The 15,382-nt window shown below is 43.5% G+C and overlaps 1 pseudogene; it reads left to right on the top strand.

Annotated features, from left to right (window-relative positions):
* LOC148474561 (von Willebrand factor A domain-containing protein 5A-like) overlaps window positions 1–15,382 on the top strand; it is a 562,647-nt pseudogene that overhangs the window by 448,116 nt on the left and 99,149 nt on the right.

Raw genomic sequence — 15,382 nt, 5'->3', positions numbered from 1 at the left:
TGGTTCCTCCCCTGCAGAGCCAGCAGAAATTCGGCGGCCAAGGCTCCCCTCTGGAGCAGACTCATCCGCCTGTGTCTCTGTTAGGATAAAAGAGAAAAGCCACACATTAGAATCTACATATTGGCACAATAACATTTCAGAGTTGATGACATCCAAAGATTTACCTGGGACAACATGAGGAGCCGCAAAGTCTGGCATGTCCGTATCCATGTTGGACACGCCAAACACCTCCACAGGCTGCACACACCCCTGTGCCAGCTCTTCTAAATCCGTCAACTCCAATGACACAGGGGTGGGACCCCCACCTGTCCCCCTTGCATGCCTAGCCCTGTCCGCGAGTTTTTGCTTTAGGCGATATTTGAAGTCGCCCCATCTGTGGGAAAAAATGGAAGCCATTATCCTTTGGTTTAAAATGGGGTTTGTTTTTAGGGGGGGCAAGGGTTTACTTACCGCCGTTTGACATCCCGGGCTAGACGGACATAATCACCCACCCTATTGACAGCAACGGCTACCTCTTCCCACATTCTCCACTTCTGGCTTAGACTCATATTCCTGTCTGCCTGTGGCAGGATGTCCACACACTTCTGGATCAAAACCTCCATCTCCTTGTGAAATGTGGCTGCCTTTTTTTTTGGGCCGCTTTGGCCGGAATACTGGGCCCAGCAGCCTCTTCCATGTCATCCTCCTCACCTATTTGTGTAAATTTTCAGAAATCACAAAATCACAACTTGCCCAATCTTATGTTTCAAATTAATCATTGATACAAAATGCATGAAAGACTTACCGCCTGACTCTTGGGCATTGTTTCCCTGGTCTGTCGCCATGTCTGAGGTCCAAACAAGAAATACACCAGAATTTTAATGTGTTTTCGTGACGTATTTATACATGCGTCCTTATTTTGCGGCCGCATCATTGATTGTGCGGCCCTATGATCCCTCCTTAATTTGTGCGGGAAACGAAACACTATTTATGGCTTGTTGTGTCTCTATTCGAGGTTGCGTTTTTGGATTGTTGGAGGTTACCTTGGCTGGAGTTTATTGATTGCGTAGAAAGGAGTTGGCGGTTGGAGATTCTTTTGTTGGTTAGATTTGCGTTTTTATTTTCCGTTCTCTTTGTTGGTTTATATTTTTGGGACCTCGTTTCTTGATTTGGTAAGTTTTGGGAAGTCTAACTTTTGATCAATTGTTGTTTCATTGTGTTTCTTCTTTTTTGTAAATTTTGGATCCCTAATTTCTTCTATTTTAGTTTTTGATTATTTTCGAACCAAAAGACCTTTTGATTTGGACTCTTATATATTTGCTCTTGGTAAGTCCATTTTTTATCTTGTATTTGCGAATTAATTAGCGCATTTTTAGTAGTTACTCTTGTGACTTGTATTTGCAAAATAATTAGCGCATTTTTAGTAGTTATTCTTGTGACTTGTATTTGTGAAATAATTAGCGCATTTTTAGTAGTTACTCTTGTGACTTGTATTTGCGAATTAATTAGCGCATTTTTAGTAGTTACTCTTGTGACTTGTATTTGCGAAGTAATTAGCGCATTTTTAGTAGTTACTCTTGTGACTTGTATTTGCGAAATAATTAGCGCATTTTTAAAGGCTTAATAATCATTTTTACTTTTTTGTGGTTTCTCTTTCGCTTTTTGTGCAAACATTTCAACCCATTTTGATGTACTGTGTGAAATGTCATTTTGCTGTTTTGCAAAATGGGTGTTTCGCATATTTTAACTTTGGTCTAGCACAAAATTTTTAAACAAAAATGCACAGAGTGAAATGTGTCAAATAATTTTGGTGTTTAATTTCTGTTTGGACGTATCTTGACAATACCCCGGCATGTAAGCAGCAATGGATGGTATCATCAAGCTAAGTTGTTTTAATTTAGTTTTGGGGTGGGTCAAAAGCCTTACATTGAAATCTTTGAATTTCAGGTAGATCTGGGGCGGATTGTTCTGGCCATGCTCCCGGAAGCCGACCAACCTCAATCTCGTCCCAGGCGTAGGCATCGTAGGCATGCAAGGCCCCAGATATTTCGAACACGTGTCACCCTTTTTGGAATGCCCGATGATGAGGTTTTAAGACGCTACCGTCTACCTCCCAAAATCATCATAGACACTCTCTCATTAATAGAAAGTGATCTTGAGCGGCAAATTGACAGTCCAACAGCAATACCACCACTTACGCAATTTATGGCGGTGTTACATTTCTGTGCCTCAGGATCGTTTCAAACAACGGTGGGAATAGTGGCGGGCATCTCCCAAACCTCCTTTTCCAGGATCCTGAGGGCAGTGATGGAGGCACTTTTCAAGCACCTCCATCATTTTATTAAAATGCCTTTGGATATGGGTGCCCTTAGTGTGTCCAAGGCCAATTTTTACCAAATAGCTGCCTTCCCACACATCATAGGGGTTGTGGATGGTACTCACATACCACTTCAGCCTCCAGCATGGCTGGAGGCCATATTTCGAAACAGGAAACACTATCACTCCCTCAATGTAATGGTGGTATGTGATGCCTCCCTCCAGATCCTGTCCCTGAATGCTAAATTACCCGGAAGTGCACATGACTCCTTCGTCATCCGGCAATCAGGGATATGGCACAAATTAAACAACCTACAAGCTGGTGATGCGTGGCTTCTGGGTAAGTGGAGACCTTTAGTACATAACAATGTTAAGCTTGATCCACAGTGTTCCTGATGTTGTCTATTCTTTTCCATAGGAGACAGTGGATATCCTTGCATGTCCTGGCTGCTCACTCCTTATTTGGCTCCCACACCAGGCCCACAAAGTGCGTATAATTCCGCACTTACAGCCACCAGGCAAGTGGTGGAGCGCTGTATCGGCCTTTTAAAAGGCCGATTCCGATGCCTCCACCGCTCTGGTGGCGAGCTCATGTATTTGCCGGATATGGTGTCAAAAATTGTGGTCCTGTGTGGGATATTTCACAACATCGCCATAAGGAGTGGTGTCCCAATGCAGCCAGAGGATGCCTTACCTGAGGATGGCCCCCCCGAGGTTGGTCGGAGGTCAGTATGTGGGGGGGGCCATACGCGATGATGTGGTGGCCAGATTTTTTAGGTAAGTTTGTACAAAACAACAGTGTTTATACCTAATGTGTTTGGGTTTGTTTGCGAACCTCTAATTTTGTGTTTTTTTTGCCACCATCTTCTGTTTGTTCACATAATCTTTGGCAATCCAACGCTCACTACTTCCTGCTACCCTTACCAAACCTGGATCTGGACATTTTGGGAATATATTATGGAACCCATATCGCAATGCCATGTTTGTGGAATCATGTTGGCATGGTCCTTCGTCAACCAGTTCTTGATTTGTTGTTTTTGGTTTGTTTTAGTTTGGTATGTGTTGTATTTGAGATTATCACTGTGTGTTTTTTTTGTGAGTGACCACTTTGATTTATCAGTTATGTTGTGAATAAATGTTTTTTGAGTGAAATGTTCTTCCTTTTTTTGGACGTTACCAGCAAGTGTAACCAGGTTCACACACGGTACATTGGACTAAGGGGTAATCCAGTACTTTCGCCAGTTGAGCTAAAATGAAATATGTTTTCTGGTTCAAAACCCACACCAAAAGGAAGCCTGTACAATCATTTGGCTTTGTAAGATTGGCCTAAGCAGCTTGCACACCAACTAGGAACCTGTAAAATGTAGAAATATCTAATTGACACTACACCCAAAAAGGGAAATGACATTGTGACTGTAATGTGTTTCTTGTGGCTGTTTTACATACAAATACAAAACACAATCTAACTTTAAAACAATGGAAATCCTTGCAGGAACAGTCTACTTATGTCAGGGTTAACAATCTTTGGGTTTGCAAAAACGAATTAGCCGGAACGTATGTTTGAAAAATAACATTTAATGTGAAAAAAAGCAACCAAAAAACAAACTATTGGCGAAGGATGCCAGACAAACGATCAAGGGCCACGAGCACACCAATTATATGTTGACGCATCTGGGCCACACAAACTTGAACTTCATCACGACGCCTCTGTTCCTCTGTTGGTGAGAAAAGTGTGTGGATTAATACAACAATATGGCAACCACATTAAAAATTATAAAATACAACGAAATCACTCCAAAAATAACCCAAAAAATAAAAAATGGGGGGTGCCAAAAATACAAGTCCTAAGTACAAATTCCCCCAGGTGTGATATGTGTATGTTGAAATCAGCAGGAACAGTTAAAGGCAATCTGCTAAATCCACAAAAGTCGACCCAAAAACCCTGAATAAAGGAACGACACATGATTACATACAAACAGTTTGTGCTTAAAAAAAAGGCGAAAGAAAAACATACCGGGTGACAAAACGGCAGCTCCGGAAGTCCCACCATCGTCCTCCTCGGAGGACCCTCCATTCCCCAAAGATCGGGGCGGGGTTATTACGGACTCCGGGGAGGGGGTAATTGGAAGAGGGGTGGTTGGAGGAGAGGGGGAAGTGGGACAGAGGGGAAGGAGGCCCGACATTTCAGGGAGAGGGTCTTGGAAGGCTGGGGAGGAGTGGGGAATAGGGGAATTATTGGGGGTGGAGTGTTGGCTGGGGGTTGGGGAGAGTGGGCGTGACCGCCGTCTGGCCGGACTGTGACAGCGTAGTCTTGGCTGTCCCCCTAAAAGATGTCAAACAAATTGTGGTTAGTTTCAGCACAAATCCTGGCCAAAAAACAATTTAAAAACACCCCCCAACAAGAAAAACCATGCAAATATGAGGAGAATGAATAATTAAGAAAAAGAGGGAAAACATGGCCATGCAAATATGAGGAGAATGAATAATTAAGAAATAGAGGGAAAACATGGCCATGCAAATATGAGGAGAATGAATAATTAAGAAATAGAGGGAAAACATGGCCATGCAAATATGAGGAGAATGAATAAATTGGACAGACATGACAACATGCCCACGCAGTTTGGGCCACAAAGACAAACATGATAAACAAAATAAATAAAACTTACTTTCTGAAATCTGCATGCGAAAGCATGCCAGCAAGCGGGGCGTTCGCCGTTGCAGGTCCGACCACCTGCGCTCCAGCTGGCCGATGTTGCGGCGTGAGCCGAAGGAGCGCAGGCGGGCCCGTGTCTCCGCATATGCGGAATGCTTCTGCCGGTTGGTGATGGGTGGAGGCTGGCTGGTGATACGCCTATCTATCACCTCCGTTAGCACCAGCAGCTCGCGCTTGGTGAATGCGGAGGCTCTCATGATGGCAATGGTGTTTTTCCAAAAATTCATTTTTGATAAAGTGGCCAAAAAAATTCTGATTGGCTAATGTATTTGGGAAATTAACAGGAGCAATTCTATTGGTTAGTGTATGAGTCATGTGTTCGACAGGGCCAGAAATCTCTGGAGAGTTATGATAGGCTTGATGCAGTGACATGCGTAAGCAAATTTAAATAAAGAAATGAACCCCGGGAAATATGCGGGGATCCAAAGCAATAGAACAATTGTTTAATTGTGGGTAACATGTTTATTGAACAATAAAAGCGAATGTTTCATCCGTACGTATTCTGCGTGAAAACACAAACACGGACAAGAGTAAAGTTTCTTGCATTGTGTTGAAAAAAAAAATAAAAATAAGGTAATCGACATCTGACAAGGCCACTTCCGGTTTATACTTGTGCGTGCATTCCCTTCAAGCCATTTTGGGGATGTACGCTCGCTATTTCGCACGCTCGTTAGTTAGAGGAGGGGTCGTCTGAGTTTGGGGAGGATTTTTAGATGCGTTCGAAAATACGAGCGAGCCCTTGAATTTAAATATTTTTGTACGTACGCCTAACGTACGTTCGCCGCTTGCGAGTGGGTCTGAATGAGGGCCTGTGTGCGCAGTAGCCGCACGTGCATCAACAAAGTAGTGCCAAGCATTCGCCTGTGTCATAAGTAAAGGGCCGGCTGGCTTGACCGTTAAAGGGTGCTGTAACCCCCAAAGTACACTCCAGTCCAAACCAAAAAAAAAAATATTTTCTGTGTTTGTGAATTGTGTGCGCAGTAGCCGCACGTGCATCAACAAAGTAGTGCCAAGCGTGCGCCTTTGTTATAAGTAAAGGGCCGGCTGGCTTGACCATTAAAGGGTGCTGTAACCCCCAAAGTACACTCCTGTCCAAACCAAAAAAAAAATATTTTCTGTGTTTGTGAATTGTGTGCGCAGTAGCCGCACGTGCATCAACAAAGTAGTGCCAAGCGTGCGCCTGTGTCATAAGTAAAGGGCCGGCTGGCTTGACCGTTAAAGAGTGCTGTAACCCCCAAAGTACACTCCAGTCCAAACCAAAAAAATATATATTTTCTGTGTTTGTGAATTGTGTGCGCAGTAGCCGCACGTGCATTAACAAAGGAGCAGCGCCAAGCGTGCGCCTGTGTCCCATAAGTAAAGAGCCGGCTGGCTCATTTCTTAAAGGGTGGTGTAACCCACAAAGTGCACTACTCTCCAGCAAAAATAAAAAAAATATTTTCTGTGTTTAGCCGCACGTATATATCAAATCGATATAACATAAATGGAGGACCAAACTTTCTCCGATAAAAATAAAATAGAGAAAGATCAAGAACCACTTCCTCCTAGTGCTGAAGCTGCTGCCACTAGTCATGACATAGACGATAACATGCCATCAACGTCGTCTGCCAAGGCCGATGCCCAATGTCATAGTAGAGGGCACATACAATCCCAAATGACAAAGTTCAGGAAAATGACCTTGAAAAAAACATTTAAATCATCTGAAGAGAAACGTAAACTTGCCAATATGCCATTTACGACACGGAGTGGCAAGGAACGGCTAAGGTCGATCCCTAGTATGTTCATGACTAGTGGTTCAGCTTCACATGACTATGGAAGCCCTCCTCCCACTAAAAAAATCAAAAGAGTTAAGCTGGCAAAAGCACAGCGAAGAACTGTGCTTTCTAAGAAAATATCACAAATCCCCAAGGAGAGTCCAAGTGTGGTGGTGGTTGCGATGCCTGACCTTCCCAGCACTGGACAGGAAGTGGTGGCTCTTTCCACCATTTGCACGCCCCCTGCAAGTGCTGAAAGGAGCACCCACAGTCCACTTGCTGATATGCAAATTGAAGATGTCACTGTTGAAGTACAACAGGATGAGGATACTGGTGTAGCTGGCGCTGAGGAGGAAGTTGGCGAGGAGGATTCTGATGGTGATGTGGTTTGTTTAAATCAGGCTCCGGGGGAGACAGTTGTTGTCCGTGGGATGAAAAAACCCATCACGGTCATGCCTGGGCAGAAGACCAAACATTCCACCTCTTTGGTCTGGCAATATTTCTATCCAAATCCAGACAACAACTGTCTTGCCATATGTACCATATGTAAAGGTGGAATAAGTAGGGGTAGGGACGTTAACCACCTAGGAACATCCTCCCTTATACGGCACCTGCAGCGTGTTCATAATAAGTTACTGTCAAGTTCAGAAACTTTGGCAAAGACCGTAAGCAGTCCAGGGACACCTAAATCCCCTTGTCCTGTTGTATCCAAGCGCCTGCAAACCACACCGTCAACTCCCTCCTCGTCAATTTCCTCCTCAGTCAGGATCGGAAGTAGTCCTGCAGGCCATGTCACTGGCATGACTGACTCTCCTATCCGGGATTCCTCTGGAGGATCCTGCATTGCTACGCCTCCTGCTGCCGCTGCTGCTGTGGCTGCTGCTGGGAGTCGTTCATCATCCCAGAGAGGAAGTAGGAACACCACTACTTTTACTAAACAATTGACCCTCCAACAGTCCTTAGCGAGGAGGATGAAGTACGACAGCAGTCATCCTGAAGCAAAACGTATAACTGAGGCCTTGACTGCTATGTTGGTGTTAGACGTGCATCCGGTATCCGCCATTAGTGCAGTGGGATTTAGACAATTGATGGAGGTAGTGTGTCCCCGGTTCCAAAACCCGTCTAGATTCCACTTCACTAGGCAGGCGATACCGAGACTGTACAGAAACGTCAGAAAAAGTGTCCTCAGTATCCTGAAAAATGCCGTTGTACCCAATGTCCACTTAACCACGGACATGTGGACAAGTGGAACAGGGCAGACTAAGGACTATATGACTGTAACAGCCCACTGGGTAGATGTATCACCTTACGCAGCAACAGCGTCACCAGTAGCAGCATCTCAGAAACGCCAGCTCGTTCCAAGGCAGGCTACGCTGTGTATCACCGGTTTCAGTAAGAGGCACACCGCCGACAACCTCTTAGAGAAACTGAGGGAAATCATCGCCCAGTGGCTTACCCCACTTAGACTCTCCTGGGGATTTGTGATATCTGACAACGCCACCAATATTGTGCGGGCATTACATCTGGGCAAATTCCAGCATGTCCCATGTTTTGCTCACACAATAAACTTGGTGGTGCAGAATTTTCTGAAAAGCGACAGGGGCGTGCAGGAGATGCTTTGGGTGGCCTGAAAAATTTCTGGCCACTTTCGCCATTCAGCGACTGCATGCCGAAAACTGGAGCGCCAGCAAACACTCTTGAACCTGCCCCGCCATCACCTGAAGCAAGAGGTTGTGACGCGGTGGAACTCAACCCTCTATATGCTTCAGAGGATGGAGGAGCAGCAAAAGGCCATACAAGCCTATACATCCACCTATGACATAGGCAAAGGAGGGGGTATGCACCTGACTCAAGCACAGTGGAGAATGATTTCCGTGTTGTGCAAGGTTCTCCAGCCCTTCGAACTTGCCACACGTGAAGTCAGTTCAGACACTGCCAGCTTGAGTCAGGTCATTCCCCTCATCAGGCTTTTGCAGAAGCAGCTGGAGAAAGTGAAGGAGGAGCTAAGACAGAGCGATTCTGCTCGGCATGTGGGACTTGTGGATGAAGCCCTTCATTCGCTTTGCCAGGATTCCAGGGTGGTCAATCTGTTGAAATCAGACCACTACATTTTGGCCACCGTGCTCGATCCTAGGTTTAAAGCCTATGTGGTGTCTCTCTTTCCGGCTGACACAAGCCTGCAGAGGTGCAAAGACCTGCTGGTGAACACAATGTCAGCTGAAGCGGAACGTGACACGTCAACAGCTCCTTCTTCATTTTCTCCCGCAACTGGGGCTGCCAAGAAAAAACTTAGCTATCCTAAGCAACCCGCTGGCGGTGATGCAGGGCAGGCAGGACCAAGTTTGGACATCTGGTCCGGACTGAAGGACCTGGCAACAATTTCTGACATGTCTACTGTCACTGCATATGATACTGTCACCATTGACAGAATGGTGGAGGGTTACTTCGGTGACAGCATCGAAGTAGGCATATCAGACAGTCCATACCTGTACTGGCAGGAAAAAGAGGCAATTTGGAGGCCCCTGTACAAACTGGCTCTATTTTACCTGAGTTGTCCCCCCTCCAGTGTGTACTCCGAAAGAGTGTTTAGTGCAGCCGGGAACCTTTTCAGCGAAAGGCGTAGGAGGTTGCTTCCACAGAATGTGGAGAAGATGATGTTCATCAAAATGAATTATCTGCTCTTCCAGGGAGACCAGCCTCCAGAACGTACAGAGGGACCTGTGGTGGTGGATTCCAGTGGAGACGAGTTAATACTCTGTGAGGATGAGGATGTACACAACACTGAAGAGGGTGAGGAATCAGTGGATGAGGAGGATGAGGATGACATCTTGCCTCCGTAGAGCCAGTTTGTGCAGGGACAGATTAATTGACAGCTTGTTTTGTGGGGGCCCAAACGAACCAATCATTTCAGCCGTCGTGTGGCAGACCCTGGCGCTGAAATGATTGGTGTGTTAAAGTGTGCTTGTCCTGTTTATACAACATAAGGGTGCATTATGTACAGTTTGGGGCCTAGTTTTTCAAACTGCCATCCTGCCATCCTGTCTGCCACTGCAGTATCACGCCTAGATGGGTCACGTGTTTGTGCCGCCCACTCGTGTCGCTTAGCATAGTCATCCAGCTACCTCGGTGCAACCTTTTGGACATAAAAACACTATTGTGAGGTGTGAGGTGTTCAGAATAGACTGGAAATGAGTGGAAATTAAAGTTATTGAGGTTAATAATAGCATAGGAGCAGAAAAACCTACAAATTCTGTGATTTTAGTGGTTTTTATGCTTTTTTTCAAAAAAATACAGATCCAAAACAATACCCTGAACCCAAAACACGGAAGGGTGGTTTTGGCAAAACCAATCCAGATCCAAAACACGAAGAAAGATCCAGATCCAAAACCAAAACACAAAACACGAAAAGTGGCCGGTGCACACCCCTAATTACGAGTGTACGATTTCTGACTGCAATGACTGGTTGGTGCATGTGCATTATGACCCATACGCATGCGCAGTTGTGCGAACATCGCTTTTTGCGAACGAGCAGCCGCTTACGAGCGGCTCTGAATCAGGCCCTTTGTTTAGAAAATCTTTACCGCGATCGGTTTGCAACTTCTTTGGTACGCAACCCTGCTGGAATATTTTTTCAAAAGCATTTAGCGACTGTTGAATCGTTCTTAGACATTAGGCTTACAGCCCACGCTCTCTTACTGAATATATCGATAATGCTTAATATGTACTTAAAACCATTGTTGTACTCTGCAAGGTCTATGAGCGATACCTTATCGCATTGCCTTTGCTGATTTATATCCGATACGCAGATCATATTCTTTTTATGGTTTTTCCTTGCCGGTTTATGTAATGTATACGCATCTTGTTTTGTAGCCATTTTTTAATATTGTCCCTTTTAAACTCTCCTTTATTGGCCTCAAAATATTTATCAAATCTGCTATAACTTCCGGGGTTTAATACCGTGTAATATGCCTTTTTCATCCACTTTTTTCGGTTAGCAGCGTGCCGTAACACGCCGACTCTTTTGTTCGTAGTCATAGCAGACTGCTAGATAAAGATTTCTTTATTTACTTTTATAGATATCTTGAATCAAATAAACAATATTCATAACATAACTTGTAAGCTTATTTTATAAACCAACATACCAATGGCTGTCTAACAACGCATTATTTCAAGGGACACAGCATCTTGCTGCTGATGATCCATCTAAGGCAGCGGTGGCCAACCTGTGGCTCTTGAGCCACATGTGGCTCTTCGGTGGTTCTGATTCGGCTCTTCTGCCGGCTCCCCTGATTGACACAGACTACCTCCTCTGATAGGTGCACAGCTGTTCAGAGGAAGCTCGTCCTTTGTTGCAGCAGTCTGCTTCACTCTGGAGGCATGTATGGGTGACGTAGTGATGTCTGTTGGAGTGACATAATGGGGGCTGGAGTGACACATGAGGGGCTGCTGAAGTGAAACATGGGGGGTTGCTGGAGTGACACATGGAGTTGTGACACATGAGGGTCTGCTGGAGTGACAAATGGGGGGCTGAAGTAACACATGAGAGGCTGCTGAAGTGATGCATGAGGGGGACTGGAGTGACACATGGAGGTGCTGGAATGACACCAGGAGTGTTTGGATTGTATTATGTGAATCTGTTTTTTATGTATTTTTTGTGGATGTGGCTTTTTTCAGTGTAGTTTTTGTGGATCTGGATTGTTTTAGTGTATTTTATGTGAGTTCAGTTTTGTTCAATGCTTAGATTTTTCTTTCCCTTTAATAGTTACCTCCACTGTGATTGTGTGCAAGCACTTTTACATGCTCCTACAAAATACATACCAGGGACGTGGCCTTTTTTTGCATGTGCACCTTCAGCATGCGCATGATCTCAGCTGTTTGATATACCTACAGATATTTTTGGGCTCTTTGCTTCTGACTGGTTGGCCACCCCTGGTCTAAGGGATAGCAACATTCATTATACACAGGAGGTTTTCAAAATCTATTTAACCACAGCTTCTTTCTATGAAAACTAATTTGGTATAAAATTTATATAAAGTTGATATCGCATTAATATTAATTTGCTATCAAATTTATCTAAAAATTATATAAAGTTAAAATTCATTTGATATAAAATTGATATCAAGTTGATATCAAAATGAGATGAAAAGTGGGAGTGTCAGGGGGAGGTGTTAAGGGCATGGTTGTGGGCGTGGTACCTGTCAAATTAAGTTTTAAGACAAGAGGTTCTCTATATACTCCTGTGTCTCAGCTTAGATACTTTGTATTTCCCGTTGCTACCATAACAATTCTCCTACTAGATTAGAAACTATAATGTTACAGTGTAGATTTTAGTCTCAGGTGAGAAAAGTTGACTAAACTCCATTTCTATTGCTGGGGCAAAACTCTTCTGCCAATTATAACCTGCTGTAAGGATGAAGTCCTCAGATATTACTAATATAAAGCTGGCTCCTCTTATACTTTACTCTTAAGCCTCATGAAATTTAGTTACTATTTAGGATTAATTACCACACTCCTAATATCCTTAATAATTTACTGTATATTGTCCAACTAAAGTCTCCTATATCCTTTGTATAAGAGTCCCTGATATATGAGCAGTAATCCTAATGTGTGCCTTGGCTTATTGTAGGTATATATTGGGAGCACGGTATTAGGGCCTGATTTGGCAAGGATCGCAAGTGCAATTACGCACGCACATGGCCGATTGTTGCGTACTGCCCATGCGTATGCATCCCAGTGCGCGAAGACACCACTGCGATCACAGACATCACACAGACATCACGCAGACCCATCGCAGAGTGATCGTCAGGAAGTGACCGTTTGGGGGTGGTGACGGGGATGGTCGGGGAAACGCAGGCATGTCAGTGCGCATGATTGCCGTTACAGGGGCGTGCATAAATTAGCCACTGCGATGGCGTACACAGCCTGAGCTCTCCCTGCGTACTGGAAGGTTAGAAATATCTGATTAAGGTCTGAACCTGTGTAAGTGTGCGTGCGGCTCCGATGTTACTTGATAGTACCGATGTTTTCACAGACTTGCAAAGTATTATGGATGTGAGTAAAGGGAAGTGGGCGTCCTTATGTTGTGCTGCGATGTCATAGCGATACCTCGCACTTCATATTTACCTTACAATACAAGATACCACATATACATACAGTGTAGAAATGTACATACCCATATAGATGGATTCTCTATAAAATGAACTTCTATTAACTATACTCTCCCCCAACATTCACATTTCTTTACATAACTTACTTACAACATATCAAACAATTATATAAAATCCACTATTACTAAATTTTACACCACACAAACATGGTAAAAATATATGAGCTTATTTTTAACCATGGCGTTATAGGTGTATATACAGGTATTGATTTATTTATTTATATATATATATATATATATATATGTGTGTGTGAGTGTGTGTGTACGTATAGTTAATCCAAGCACCTGGTGTGTTGCATAAAAATAACTAGTAAAGTGAGAAAAAAATTGTGTAGATAAGTGCAGATATATAAAGGATACAGTTAGTGTTTAATTACACAAGTGACGTTTATAAACAATTTATTTAGACATATAACAAACATGCAGTAAATAGCTCAATAGACCTGCACACAGTTTTAGCAGCAATAAGTCAATCTCTAAATGAAAATAATGCTAAAAAGTGCTGTGTGTTGTGCAAAATATACATACAGTATCTGATTACTCCATATAATTTTCAAACATTTAATATACTGTATCAATAAAAGATAGAAAATATATATATATGCTATTTCTTAAACACCCAAAATTCAGACATAAAAACACAAAGAAAATAGTATTTTTCAAAATTATATATAAGAATATTTTTAAAAACAATGTTTCTCTGATTCTGTGATAAAATAGTTCAGAGTTCATCAGGCAAGAAAAGTCAGTGCAAGGATGTCCATTAATAAGTGCTGATATCAATTTGGCCAGTAAACAATTTCCCCCATGAGGACTCTACATTATAGTTTGGGAGTTTATGAGGGAGCTGATCTGGGGCTCATTGTTCTCCCTCCAGCATTTCTTAATGACCAAGCGCCTCTACCTGATCTTGGTGAAGTCTAGTTTCCATATCTACTGTATTCCAGCGCAGATTAGACTCAGATGATCTATGTCCCGGTCATCCGCATTGGAAACATTTTTACTATATAAAATGTATCTTCCTACGGTCCTCACCAGGAACTCCCACTTGGGATCTCAGGGACTCAGGGCCTCATTCAGGTGCTGAACGCAGATTACAGATAGGTGGGAATCTGCACGTGCACAGGAGCCGGTCTGAGCATGTGCAGAACAGGTCCTGTGTGATCAAACACAGAGCGGCAGCAGTCTGTCAGTGATTGACAATCTGCTGCCATTTGAGGGTGGGGAGTGGTGGTGATGCCCTCTGTTCTCCAGAACCGGGGTGTGTCACTGCTATTGTGGGGTAGGAAGATGCCAGGATCTCAGTCAGCAGAGGGAGATTTCCTGGCCTCTTTTGGACATCTGCGATGGTTGGGCCTATGTGATCCCATAGTCACTCAACCGGCCAAGGATTACACAGATGATCTGATGCTGCATCCATGAATGCAGCTCATAGCATTAATGTTTGCTGGAAGCGTGACACCTCCTGTGTATTACCATAATAGCAAGGACAGAATTGCATAGCTACTTGCGTGCAGCTTTGTAATTTCATCCAGTGCTGAATCACCCCCTCAGTCTGTTCCTTCAATTAATTATTTGTGTTGTCCCACTTCCCCCCTCAAATATTCTACCATTGTAGTTAAATCTATTATCTGAGTTACATTATCATTGGCTTTGGGCGCTACCACTTTCACTTTTTTTTTATTTTCTCTCGAGCCTCTACTACAGCCTCTTCATGTTTGGCTCGCAGCATTTATTGCATGAAAGAAGGTTTTTTTTTTACGAACTGTGGTATATCTGTGGTATATCTGTGGTATATCTGTGGTATATCTGTGGTATAACTGTGGTATAACTGTGGTATGCCTGTGGTATTTATGTGATATATCTGTGGTATAACTGTGGAATAACTGTGGTATGCCTGTGGTATATCTGTGGTATAACTGTGGTATAACTGTGGTATAACTGTGGTATAACTGTGGTATAACTGTGGTATAACTGTGGTATGCATGTGGTATATCTGTGGTATATCTGTGGTATAACTGTGGTATAACTGTGGTATGCCTGTTGTATATCTGTGGTATATCTGTGGTATAACTGTGGTATAACTGTGGTATGCCTGTGGTATATCTGTGGTATATCTGTGGTATAAATGTGGTATATCTTTGGTATAAGTCTTTGAGCATTGGGGTCTGTTGTCAAAGCCCCTTTTAACAATGACTGCATCCTATTCTCATGTATCCTCCTGTGGAGCAATGACTCCCTTTTCCACAATCTGGTGTATTCATTTGTCTACCTGGTAAATATAAGAGGTTATCCTTCCACCTGGCTCATGGTATGTAGTGTACAGTATAGTGCGGCCTACACAAAAGGGCTTTTATATTTTCTAGTATCCCAAATTCCAAGTCCATAGTGACCAGAACAGTGTTTCCCAATCTTTCTGGAATCACGGCCCCCTAGAGTATCAGCATTATTTTC

Source organism: Taudactylus pleione, unplaced genomic scaffold (assembly GCF_031769625.1).
Source record: "Taudactylus pleione unplaced genomic scaffold, aTauple2 ptg000830l, whole genome shotgun sequence".
NCBI lineage: Eukaryota > Metazoa > Chordata > Amphibia > Anura > Myobatrachidae > Taudactylus > Taudactylus pleione.
This window is presented reverse-complemented; position numbering and strand designations above follow the sequence as displayed.